Below are 12,632 nucleotides of genomic sequence, written 5' to 3'. Positions count from 1 at the left end.
CATAGATTCTCATCAAGCAATTACAATCGTCATTATTTTTAAAACAATTATTATCATAATTGGCAGTTATTTTTAATATTTTACTATCTGTAATATTTTTGATGAAATACAAAGAATGGTTCCTTTCATCTTATGTATGGTTGTATGTATGTAATATCTCTAATCTTTATACATAGAAAAGGGTCACAATTAAGCCATAGAGCTGCTTTGACAATTCAAGCCAACAATTTTCTGTTCATAGCGACTGTTTTGGCATGATTTAAATTCCAAAACATCGCTCTAACACGTTGCACGGCTCTTTCTTACATATAATCCTAAAGGAATAATTATGATTGCAGCATCTTTGGAAGTGGTTTCTACATCTAAGACCAGGTTTGACAAATTCCCTGTCCTCATAAACTTCTGATCTTTCTTATCGATTTGGATAATCTGTCTTTTGTTTACAAAAAAAAAGAAGAAAAATAGCATTAAGTCAATGTGTGAGACTGGAGCACATCAATAGGCAACATTTTTAATAGGGGTCTTCAATTAGCCCCAAATTCCTGCTTTCTTGTACATTTTCTTTTTAGAAAGGAAGCTATTTTAGATGAATTAATTAAACAAGAGACCCGGGGGTCACGTGCTCACCTGAGTATCGCAATTTCAGCTTCCACCCATTCTTGCACACTCTTACCTGAGAACATAGGAAACTTAGGTCTGCATATATGGATCCCCCTCAACTCCAGGGTGGAGGGGGGGGGGGGGGGGGGGGCAGGCAGCCCTGGATCTGCAATGAACAAACTTGGAACTAAAGTCATCCATGTACAAACTCATGATTTCTTTGCTTTATCATTTCTGGTTCTAGAGTAGAAGAGGGACATGGTGCCCATTTGAAGGAACTGAGATTCTATCCCCCCTAGGGATGCTACCTGCTAAGTTTGGTCAAAATTCATCATGAGGTTTTCAAAAAGAAGATGAACATGTACAATTCAGGCCCCATTAGGACCCATCCCCATCCCCTCTCCTGGGTCCCAAGATGGGGGGGGGGGGGGGGGGGGGGGAGAGCACCCCTGATTCCACCAATCCTGTGAACAGACTTGAAACTACAGTCATCAATGTACTAACTCACAGCAGGCCTATTATCTTAGCCCTATCACTTCTGACCAGTTCTAGAGAAGATTTTTAAAGATTCCTTAGTTTTAGGAGGTTTGGGCCCCCCTGGGGGCCCCCCAGGTGGGCCATGGTGCCCATTTGAACAAATTGAGATCCTATCCCCCTAGGGATGCTAGCTACCAAGTTTGGTAAAAATCAGACATGGGGATCTCAAAGTGAAGATGAAAATGTACAATTTAGGCCCCATCAGGACCCCTCCCCACTCCCCTCCCCTGGGTCCCAAGGGGGGGGGGGGGGCACCCCTGTTTCCCCCATGAAGAAACTTGAAACTACAGTCATCAATGTACTAACTCATAGTATTAACTAAGCCCTATCACTTCTGGTTCTAGAGAAGAAGATTTTTAAAGATTCCTTATTTTTAGGGGGTTTGGGCCCCTCTGGGGTCCCCCAGGTGGGCCATGGTGCCAATTTGAACAAATTGAAATCCTATCCCCCTAGGGATGCTACCTGCCAAGTTTGGTGAAAATTGGTCCTGGGGTTCTCAAGAAGAAGATGAAAATGTAAAAAGTTTACGCACGACAGACGACGCATGACGGACGGTGGACGAAGAGCGATCGCAATAGCTCACTTGAGCCTTCGGCTCAGGTCAGCTAAAAAGGGGGAGTTTTAATGCTTACAATGGCTAAGCCACTGTGGGAGTTGCTATTTTTAGTGAACTGCCATGAAAAACTAAATTAAACCTTGTATGATAAAGATCATATTTATACACAAAAAAAATCCTTAAATCCAACATAAACACTAATATTCAAAATTCGATTTCTTGTTTTCATCATCGAATATTTGCTGGATTTCACCTCATGTCCTACTGCAACTGTAAATCTATCCTATACGTATGTAGGGTGTGCAATATAATTCAATAATATCTGAAACGATGATATATATAAATATCATTCTGACTTTCAGCTCTCTAATGTTCATCATAGATTGGAAGATTCAAACATGTACTGCCACACAATTATGCATTGATGCTAACATAGGGAAAAACAAACACAGAATTGAAGGGGATCCTCATAGATGGCTCACCCTTCAAAACATAACTAGATTACTTGCAAGTAGGTATATTGACAAGAAAAGAGTCAAGATTGACTGACAAAGGCAGCAGAAAATTTCATTTCTTTTTGAAGATAGTCAGAAAGAAAAATTAATTTGAAGGATGTAATCTAAGCAGTAGCCTTCTGGTCTGTTACCATGGTAACTACAGAGGTGGACTGGTACTTGTTAAGCTCCCTGGTGAGCTTGCCACACAGCTAAGAAAAGTACAAGTTCAAGTTCAGACCATCACTTGTTACTAAACAATATTTGCTGTATATATACAGACTTGTGGATTCAATCAATACATCCGAGGGGATCCATGTATACTCCTGACATCCTAGTGTGCCTTCACTCAGCTGCATAATAGAAATGACAAAGTTATCTCAAGCCCTCCCTCCCCATGTGTGGCAAAAGAATTAAAATCCAATGCCACGGCCTGGACTGCAAACTTCGAAAAACTTGAAATCAATACGCCAACTTTGATTTGAGTGCTTTATATTACACAAGACAGGCTGATATGTGGAGTTTTTGAAGGTAAATAATGGGCACTGAAAAGTTTGATGCAAACTAAAGGCAGAATATGGAGAGAAAGAAGAACGAGTAATTTCACCAAATAAAAAGGTAGGAATTCACAGAGGTAGTTCAAATTTGGTCCATGGATTATTCAAACGTGTAAGGAGGTATGGCACATCACATATTCTCACTGGCATAAGTAATGAATGAAACCTACCATATGCACACGGAAGGTACACTCCTTCTGCACTTGTTTTAGACAATGAATGAAACTTTAAAAGCTATCTCATGAAACCAAATTATATTTCTAATTGTGCAAAGGAGTTATCAGCTATTGCCCACTCATCTGAGCACATCTTAAAAAAAAGACAATTTCTCAAACAATAAAACATAATTCCATATCATGATTTTATGTTTGTGACATTTCCTTTCACCCAAGACTGCATCTATTGACATCAAAGTGAGACAGTTGACTCATAATCAGGGAAATCACATCAACTCTTGAATTGAAAAAAAAAGAAGAGAATACTGACATTTAGTGGGGTTTGATATTTCTTTCATGAATGTGATCATGGGCATTATCAATTCATGTTACCTCTTAACCCATTCCCCACAGGAACCTGACGGCATGGAACAGGTTAAAGGACAAGTTCACCTTCATAAACGTAAGGATTGAGAAAATGCAACAATATTAGTAGAACACATCAGTGAAAGTTTGAGGAAAATTGGACAATCGATGCAAAAGTTATGAATTTTTTAAATTTTTGTGTTGGAACCGCTGGATGAGGAGACTACTACAGCTTGTGAGTCATATGCGTACAACAGTATAAAGAAAATATAAAAGAAAATTCAACATATTTTCACTTTTTTTGCATAATAAAAGAGCAATTGACTTGCCTCTTTCTAAAGGCAGGGGGAATAATATTACCCATAACATTTATCGGTAACGAGTCAGGGGAATGTGTACTTTTTTCAAAAGATGGAATTTTGTGAAATTCTCTTTATATTTTCCTTATATTGTTGTACGCATGTGACATCTAAGTTATTCATACACTGCAGTAGTCTTCTCATCCAGCGGGTACTGCACAAAAACTTCAAAAATTCATAACTTTTGAACGGATTGTCTGATTTTCCTCAAACTTTCAATGATGTGTTCTACTAATATTGCTACATTCTCTCAATCCTTATGTTTATGAAGGTGAACTTGTCCTTTAATATTGTAATATTGCGCATCATTTCAACTTAGTTGTAAAATTGTAACTTTCCACGAAGTTGGATGTATTAATTTCAGTGTATGACATTAATTAGTGACAATCAAAAGTGTTTGGACATGTGTCCCTCTGACATAGGAGATGAGCTCATGGAGCTCTCTGACAGGAATGATTCAATAGATGCATTCACACTGACAGTAAAATGCCATGGTATTTTGCAATGTGAATGCAGTAGGTGCATTAACACTGACAGTAAAATGCCACGGTATTTTGCAATGTGAATGCAGATACGCCGCGAAATAAAATGCAAAATACCACATGTGGTATATAAGGTCCTTATTAAAACTGTGCACGAAATATGCATTGGAGAAAATGAAATACCACTTATTGTACAGCAGCATATTTCTAACATGACCCAACATACCTTGCGTCTTTTCCCAACGAAGATATGCACAAACCATATGGTTATCTGAAATACCATAATGGCAGTCTTTCCTGAATGGAAAAAGGTACCAAGTGAATTACCGCAGTATCTTTTACTGTGGTATTTTGTTAATGAGAACAGTGCCATCGATCAGCATGATCTTCAGTACTACATTAATTCCAATGTGAATGCACCTAGTACTTACAATCTGGCTATATGAATTATTCATTGATTTCTTTCAGTCCATCACCTAAAGCAAAGTGTGACATTGATCACAATGTAGTGTTTCTACAGAATGTTTACAGCTGCTTCATGGTTTTCATGAAATAGACTACACACTCAAAAGCACAGCAATACCTCCTGTATTAAGTGCTACACAATCAATTGTGGAATTATAGGGAAGGAATTTATTCTGTTAGAATAACTATAAGCTCTCAGTCAAGACCTTCAGTACATCCACACACACACACACATACACACACACACACGCACACACATACACACATACACACGCACACACACACACACACACACACACACACACACACACGCTGATCTTGCAATGTATTGAGACATATTTAGCTTACTTTAGTTTGTTTGGTTTGTTTGGGTTTTTTTTTTTAATCCAGACTACATCATTATGGCAATGGGATTTTTATTTTGCAGTCTAATTATCCTCAGTGCATTAGAACACTAAGTGCACTCATAAAACACACAAAGTCTGACTACATCATTGAAAAAAAAAAAAAAAAAATCAGAGCACAAAATTGTACCGGATTGCAGTGACGGCATAAACCTAAGTGTGGGCACCCCGTTGCCAGAAACCCAACAATTAAACACAACTTTACATCAAACTGAAGTATCACTCTCAAGTTGCATTTGATCCTGTGTTCTGCTGCTGAAAGAGCCTTGTGTTTGACTCTCATTCACTATTCAGAATTAAATCATTATGGGGGAGCCTTCGCTTAGTGCTAACCAAAATGAATCCCTACAAACAACAAACGTATGGTCCGTACATCAACACAACAAAAACGGCAAGTACTGAAAAGTGAAATGGCCTTGCTATCTCTATATCCACAGAATATGGCATTTCAAGAAATAAACTTGCATCAATGCGAACTTCAGTGCCTGAAAAAAAAAATGGTGATAAAACATAGAAATCAACTAGTGGGACTACAGGATCATTTAACAGGAGTTTTATTGCCTATTGCCTATAGGGAAACAAACACAACTTTGCATTTGATTCATCGCAGTGCATTTGATATTTCCATACACACTTAAATGAAATTCATTTCAGCAATGTACTTGCACTTTTTTTTTTTATAGGTACACAAAACTGTGTGTGATTACCATGGTGGACATTTTGCATTTGATTTTTCGAATTGCGTATAAATGCAAATTTCTTAGTAACATTGCCCTGAACTCTAAAGTCTGTTTGTGCAACATGACATCATATTGACACCATGGTGATAGGCAGTAGGATACACAGACATGATTTTTTTTAACAGGTTGAGATATGACCTTCTGCATAAAAACAAATAAAGGAGAGAAATACTTACAGTGTGTTCACATCAACTGCAGATGGTTGTATCTACCGCTCCCTTAGATGACATTCTGACAAACAAAGGAAACAGGAAGAAAAGAGAAATAAATTGCATTTGGTGGTTTAGCTAGAGATATTGTTTCATCTGCACACAGTTATTTCTTTCTATTACGTTTGTCTTGTGATGTACTAAAATAGTATGGCTAATTTGTTGTAGCAAAACATTTTTTTTTTCATGCAAGTAATACATTAAGTAACACACAGGCATTCTTGGTAATTATACTAAGTAAAAAATTCCAAGATATTGTATGTAGGGTTGCCTTTCTTAATTTGTTCTTATTATAAATGTTTTATTATCACTGTGATGCAAAAAAGAAGAAGGGAAAAAAAAAAGAATTCATCCAAAGATTACGGCCTCCAAACAGTTCTAATAAACTAAGAACAAGCAGTCGCTGAAATCAATATTAGCCATCTAGGCAGTCTTGATGATGATAAAATTCTGGCCAGTGAAATCTCAGGCAGAATAGGAAAGAAATATGGATTTCATCTTCAATTCTGTAATATTGACTTGGTCAGGCATATGTTACATTGACATTAATGAAAATGGTGGTAGGCAGAAGTCAAAGAGACGAAGAGAATTGAGGAACCTTGCTGCCCAGTACATATCATGAGGGAAAACAAATTTGAGTGGACAAAGAGGAAAAGTGTGTCGTGTAATGAAGGCCTCTGATACAGCCTGGTTAGCAAACAGTGTGCTCTCACACACAAGATCAACAGGGAGAAAGGAGAGTGAGAGTACAAGCCCCTTCGTCTCTCAATATGACATTAAGACTGAACACATAATTTTAACAGCTCCATCAAACCTGATGCTCCTCATTGCCATCAGATACTATTTCTGCACAATTTGGGCCAACAAAAAACAAACAAGATGCATGCCCCATGTCACTATGATTTTTTCTCCCACTTTCATTGCACAATGTAATCTATGCACTAAGCTCACAACGTCGAATTTCTTGGCATTACGCTTGAACTCCAGGAAAAGTACATGGTCATGTACTTTCCAGCACAATAACAGATCTAGGTTGAGACTTGTTCTCCTTTTTTTTTCCCCCATCATCTTCGTTCTGTTTGTTTTGGGTCTCTGACATTTTGGGAGAGACATTGTATCAAGTGTTTCAGGGAAAATGTCACGTAAAAGGTAATGTCACTTTTCATAGTGGACATTTGGGGTTCCTCACTCCTGATTGAAATCATTCCAGGCTATTATGTTGACAAGCCAGAATTGATGGGCAGGCGATGTCTTTGGCTCACTGTTTTTTTTCTCCCATTTTTTCCTTCCAATTTGACCCACATACTCTTCTCTGGCATGTGAATTCTCTTGTACACTTTACAATTGGAATGATTTTGCTACTATTACTTAAAGTTGTATATAGGAATTTTCTAGCCAGTTTAACAATCAAAGGTAATCTTCATTTACAATCATAATTTATAAAGACAGGGTTTATTCTTTCATTTTGGAATTCACGTATCACTGAATTTGAAATGCAATTCTCTGCTGCTGATTTGAGGTCACGAGGCAGCTCAGATCTGTTTGGCAACTATTCTTTTTGTGAAATTATCAACAGATCCTCCTTTACGTTTGCCTTCTTAAATTTGTGGTCAAATGATCAATCATGGAGCTGTTTGTTACACAACAAAACATATATTGACTAACCAGACAAGATGCTTCATAACTAGAGACTAGTATCAATCAGAAAATGATTTTGATTCAAAAGTGATGTCTTGACATAGGTGACGAGAAATGTTAAAAAAAGTAAGATGATGCCATTTCAAGGTCCAAGTAATAGTATGATTTTTTTTTTTCAGAGAAGCTTGAGATCTGGTAGCAATCACTTTAAGAAAACACACACACACACACACACACACACACACACACACACACACACACACACACAATGCCTCTTGTATCCTTCATATGTTGCATGAATTCTCATGTTACTTCCTGGACATCAAAATGTTTTGCAAACTATAGCAAATTGTAATTGTCATACTTCATACATTATGTTCGAAGAATGAACACCTCCTTTTTATTCTGTTTCTCAATTTTTAATGAGTAATGGAATGAAAGCTTTCAATATATGCACTGACATCAATTTTTGTGTGACAAGATGACTGATGTGGTTCAAACTGTCATATCATAAAGAAAAACTGAAAATCAAACACCAAATTTGAATATTCAGCAATTAATGCGTTTTTATTGTTGGAAATTGGAGAAGATGAAGTTAAGCAGAACTCCTCCCCCTACAAAAAAAAAAAGAAGAAGAGAGAACTGTCAAAAGTGATTCCAACTCGTACATCTCATCATCACCTCATGTGTGTTTATTTCACTTGCATCAAAGTAGTAAATGCAAATTTATGATGATGAAAAAGGTAATATTTTTCCATACTACACAGAAAGAGATATCTGAAAAGAAGGGTTTAGAATGGATAGGTATCCAGTACAGTGAATCATTTAGGTTCTGATGAATTATTCCTTCTGACAGATTGCACGAGTTCCATTTTTTGCTCCATTAATCATTTCCACAGAACGTGGCATGAGCTAGACACGTAGAATAACTTGATACGTACACAGAATGCAGTTGGTGATGAGAAAGACCCTTGATCCGTCCGTGGGATACACAAGTGCAACTGGCACTGAAATATTAGAATTAGGCCTTTTATGTGTGACCCACAAAGAGGGGAGAGGAGTTGATCTTATCATATCGGGGATAAATATTCTGACTAATGGCTCATGCAATGCCAGCTGTACAGCTCTCTTGCACACAGCTACTGTAGAACCTCACTAAATGTGGAACAAAGTACTCTATCTTGATGGCTTGTCCTACTTATTTTTTGAACAGTCTGATAATATGTCAGCTGCCATACATCATTTTTTTCTTATTTCTTAAAGGGGGGTGGTTGCAGGAAGGTTTTCAGTTTTAGATGATGTGTTGTCTCACATGGCATTAATGGCGCAAAAAAATTGGGGAGATAAGAGATCATACTTGAGGGTTTCTGTTCACATTTTCAGATAAGCATAACTCTTCAAACAACATGCCCTCTATCCTCACTACAAAGTGTACATTCAGTGAGAAATACATGTCTATAAATACACCTCTTCTCTTTCATGTTCATATTAGTTCTTATCTAAACATTTTTATTTTTCTCTTGCAAAAACCAGAAGTAAAGAGGAAGGAAAAGTTTGTTTTGACAGATGATGGTACGCAGTATTGTCAGTGTAGGGGAAAAAATAACTCCACACACCAAAATATAGACTGACATTACCCCATGATATTTGGTAGAAAGTAATTAGCAGGAATGGAGGCATAGAGTAAGAACATTCACACACACACACACACACACACACACACACACACACACACACACACACACACACACAAATGACATAACTATTCAATTACATGATAAACACCTAGACTTCATAATTTATACAGTATACTGCATATGACACAGAATACCATGCAAACACTTTTCACACTCAATGCCAAGAAGAGAAAGTTTGCTCCTTTTGTGCTAATTACATGGCTGAAAACCATGCAAAACATGTTTGCACACACTTCAAATTTATAAGTTCAAGCAACTCAAGAATAGACACTGTTACAAAACATAGCAGAATGACTGGTGAACATCTTGTAAACCGCAGTAAAATGAACTACACAAAAATCAATCTGACATAATAACAACTAAATATACTAAAGCAACCAATGTTTTTCTAACCGTAAGTTACCACTTTCTCAGCACACACAAAGGTAAGTTGCATGAATCACCCAATCCCCCTCCCCCCCCCCCAAAAAAAAAAAAAAAATATATATATGATATAAGATGGGGATGAAGTGGTCATTGCAGTCATTACAACTACAGAATTACAACAAATGATGGAAGAAAATAAAGATATGAGGGTTATTTCACGTATTAAACGCATCAGCACATTAGATTAAAGCAACAAAAGATAATGACTAAAGATATACAGCATATCTCATAACAAGAAGAGGGCATGGAGAAACAAACATATCAGTCATAACACAAGCAAAGTGGATCAAAACAATTCTTTTTCTAAAGATACTAAAAATAAATTGAGTCAAGGAATTACATAGTGTGGGTCTCCCTATTAGAGAGATGTAAGTCGACACAGTAAAATCAGTACAGGCTGTATCTCCATATCTTGTATTGGCTGGAAATGGATGACTAATTTGGACATGCTGTTATTTCTATTTGGGAAAAAGAATTTTGAATTCATATAGGTAATGACATCTAATAATTAAGTAAGTATTGATATTTTTTACATGGATATATCAGTTTTCTTTCTCTTTGTATGATGTTGTCTAAAGTATATTTTTTGGTCATAATCAATTTGGTACACATTATTTTTTTAATCATTTTTATAATGATTATATCACGGGGCATGTTCAACATAACAAGCCTATTCTGGCTTTTTACGCACATACCATTTTCTGATTAACCACATATACACTGATAATGAGCTTGTGTTTTTTTATGTACCTATGCTATCTATTTTCCCCATGTCATCTTTTTTCCTTTTTCATAATCTTGCCTTGTTTTGTCAATGTTTTCATTGTTTTATATCTGCACTTTTGTACAATTTGCTCATATTAACTTGTATTTCACATCTATAATTTCATATTGAATTGGAAATAAAGACTGAATTGAATTGAACAATGGGAAATGTAGAGCTAAGTATATATATAAAAAAAAGATGATGAGTAAGAGATTGAAGGATCATGTGTTTACACAAAATGTGCCTGTGCCTGTGTGGATTTCTCTGCTAAAATGTGTCCTACCACTCTCTGAGAGGAGTCACATGCTTGTTTGTAACAATTCTTCACAGCAACTTGTGCTCTGGTGTTGCCTATCATATCTTGAAGGTTGGCTGTGATGTGAACGCATCACTTTGGATGTGATGGCCTCCTGTTTGGTAACAGGGTTTCATTTAGTGAGCTTGATACAAACAGCTTGGGAAATAGAAAGAGAAAAAGAGCACCACATAAAACACAGTGAGCGGGAACAGAGAATGAGAGGTAGAGAGAGAGAACAGGGAAAGAGCGAGAGAGAGAAAGAGCGAGAGAGAGAGAGAGGCGGAAGGAAATAGAGGAGGAGAGAGTTAAAAGATATGGCCAGCAAGAGGGAGCGCTACCCTTGTAGCATAACAATGATTTACTTTCACCATATTCTTGAAGTTCTTAAGAGCATTTCTCATATTTTCCTCTTATGGTGTGAGTGAAAGATGAAAAGAAGAAGTCTCCATTCCATTAAGTATCTCTGATCATTCATCAATGCTTGAGAAAATAAAACACAGAGAGCTGACCTTGTAACCAGAGCTGCACACAGACAATGTGCTCTGAAAAGTCTAGCTTCACATATTCAGCTTTTTTTTCTTTTTTTCTTTTTTCTTTTTTGCATTTTATACAATGTCCAAGTTTCACAGAGAAAAAAAATACAATTTGCAGATTGAGGTTGGCATCACAGAAGCATGTTTCTAGTCTATGATGGGTCGATCCTCTGCCTTGAAAATGACAAACAAAAAGGGAACCTTGAAGTTTTCTCTTGGTAACATATTATTTTCTTTGCATTTTGAGAGACCAAAAGCATGTTTTTGATAAAAGTTAATGGTGTGCTCTTCACCAAAGCAAAAATTATTTATCTATTGCTTTGAAGATAATTCCTTCTTTTACTACCAAATTAACATATTTTTCTTTTCAGATTCTTAAATATATTTTTATGGGTGTGCAGGGTTCTAACTATAAAGACATGGTCTAATGACAAAATTATTACATTGTATTGTGAATTGACATAGTACACATTCCAAGATTAAAGGCCTGCATGTATGGAAATTATACATCAAACTTTCTCAAAACACTTTAATTCAAGACATTCAACACATTTCCACATGTTCACTTTGGCATTTGATTACCAGTCATGCATTATTTATTTTTCGTGTCCACTTGTGAGAGTTAACTGACCTGGGCACAACATCACAAGGGATTTTAGCACCCTGGAATAATCATATTCAAGTATAGGAGGTCAAAATCAAAGTGAAATAGTAGCATTTCAATATCTTTTTGAGCTGTGTAGTTTAAGTAGAAGCAGTATGAGCAGCAGTGGGTGTGATACTGTAAAACCAGAAATTTTCGTGTGCATCTTAATTTTAATTTTCAAGGTTAACAAAACTAAAATGCGTGCAGAAATTCTTGTCTACACTATGCATGTTGGTAGCAATTCCAGAAAATTTCATGGCACAAAAAAGGCCTCCAGCTCCATTTTGCAAAAATTTCATGACATGGGTACTTCTGGTTTTACCGAAGACATAACTGTCAAAGAAATGGCAGTTTGTGCATTACTAGTTAGAATAAGTTGTATTGGTCATAGGAAAAGAAAACATGGAATTAGCAGCAAAAGTGGTTTCCAGAAGTAAGTTAATTATTCATTCGGAAGACTTTCATTCAGACGACTGAAGGGTATTTGCACTTACTCAGGACTCAACAGCATGTGCGTTCAAATTTTATGATGCAATAAAAACAGAAATCAGCATGGAAAGTATGTCAAATATTGTCGAAGCCATTGTTTCTGTGAGAGGTTCAAGTCCCCTTCTAGTGTAGAGGTGTTTTAGATTACTTTCCAGCAAATCCTATTCACTATTTAATAAGACCTAAACTTATTTTTACTAATATTTGTTCACTAC

General features: G+C 36.5%; 1 protein-coding gene across 2 annotated transcripts in view; it reads right to left on the bottom strand.

Annotated features, from left to right (window-relative positions):
• LOC139736466 (TOX high mobility group box family member 4-like) overlaps positions 1–12,632 on the bottom strand; it is a 165,357-nt gene that overhangs the window by 113,454 nt on the left and 39,271 nt on the right. For both annotated transcript variants that reach the window (XM_071647228.1, XM_071647234.1), the window contains exon 2: positions 5,892–5,946. The gene's annotated coding sequence lies outside the window, so the exon portion shown is untranslated. The remainder of the gene's footprint in view (positions 1–5,891; positions 5,947–12,632) is intronic.

The sequence above is a fragment of the Diadema antillarum genome, unplaced genomic scaffold (assembly GCF_040938485.1).
Source record: "Diadema antillarum isolate AM-2024a unplaced genomic scaffold, OU_Dant_1.0 scf00000028, whole genome shotgun sequence".
Classification (NCBI taxonomy): Eukaryota; Metazoa; Echinodermata; class Echinoidea; order Diadematoida; family Diadematidae; genus Diadema; species Diadema antillarum.
This window is presented reverse-complemented; position numbering and strand designations above follow the sequence as displayed.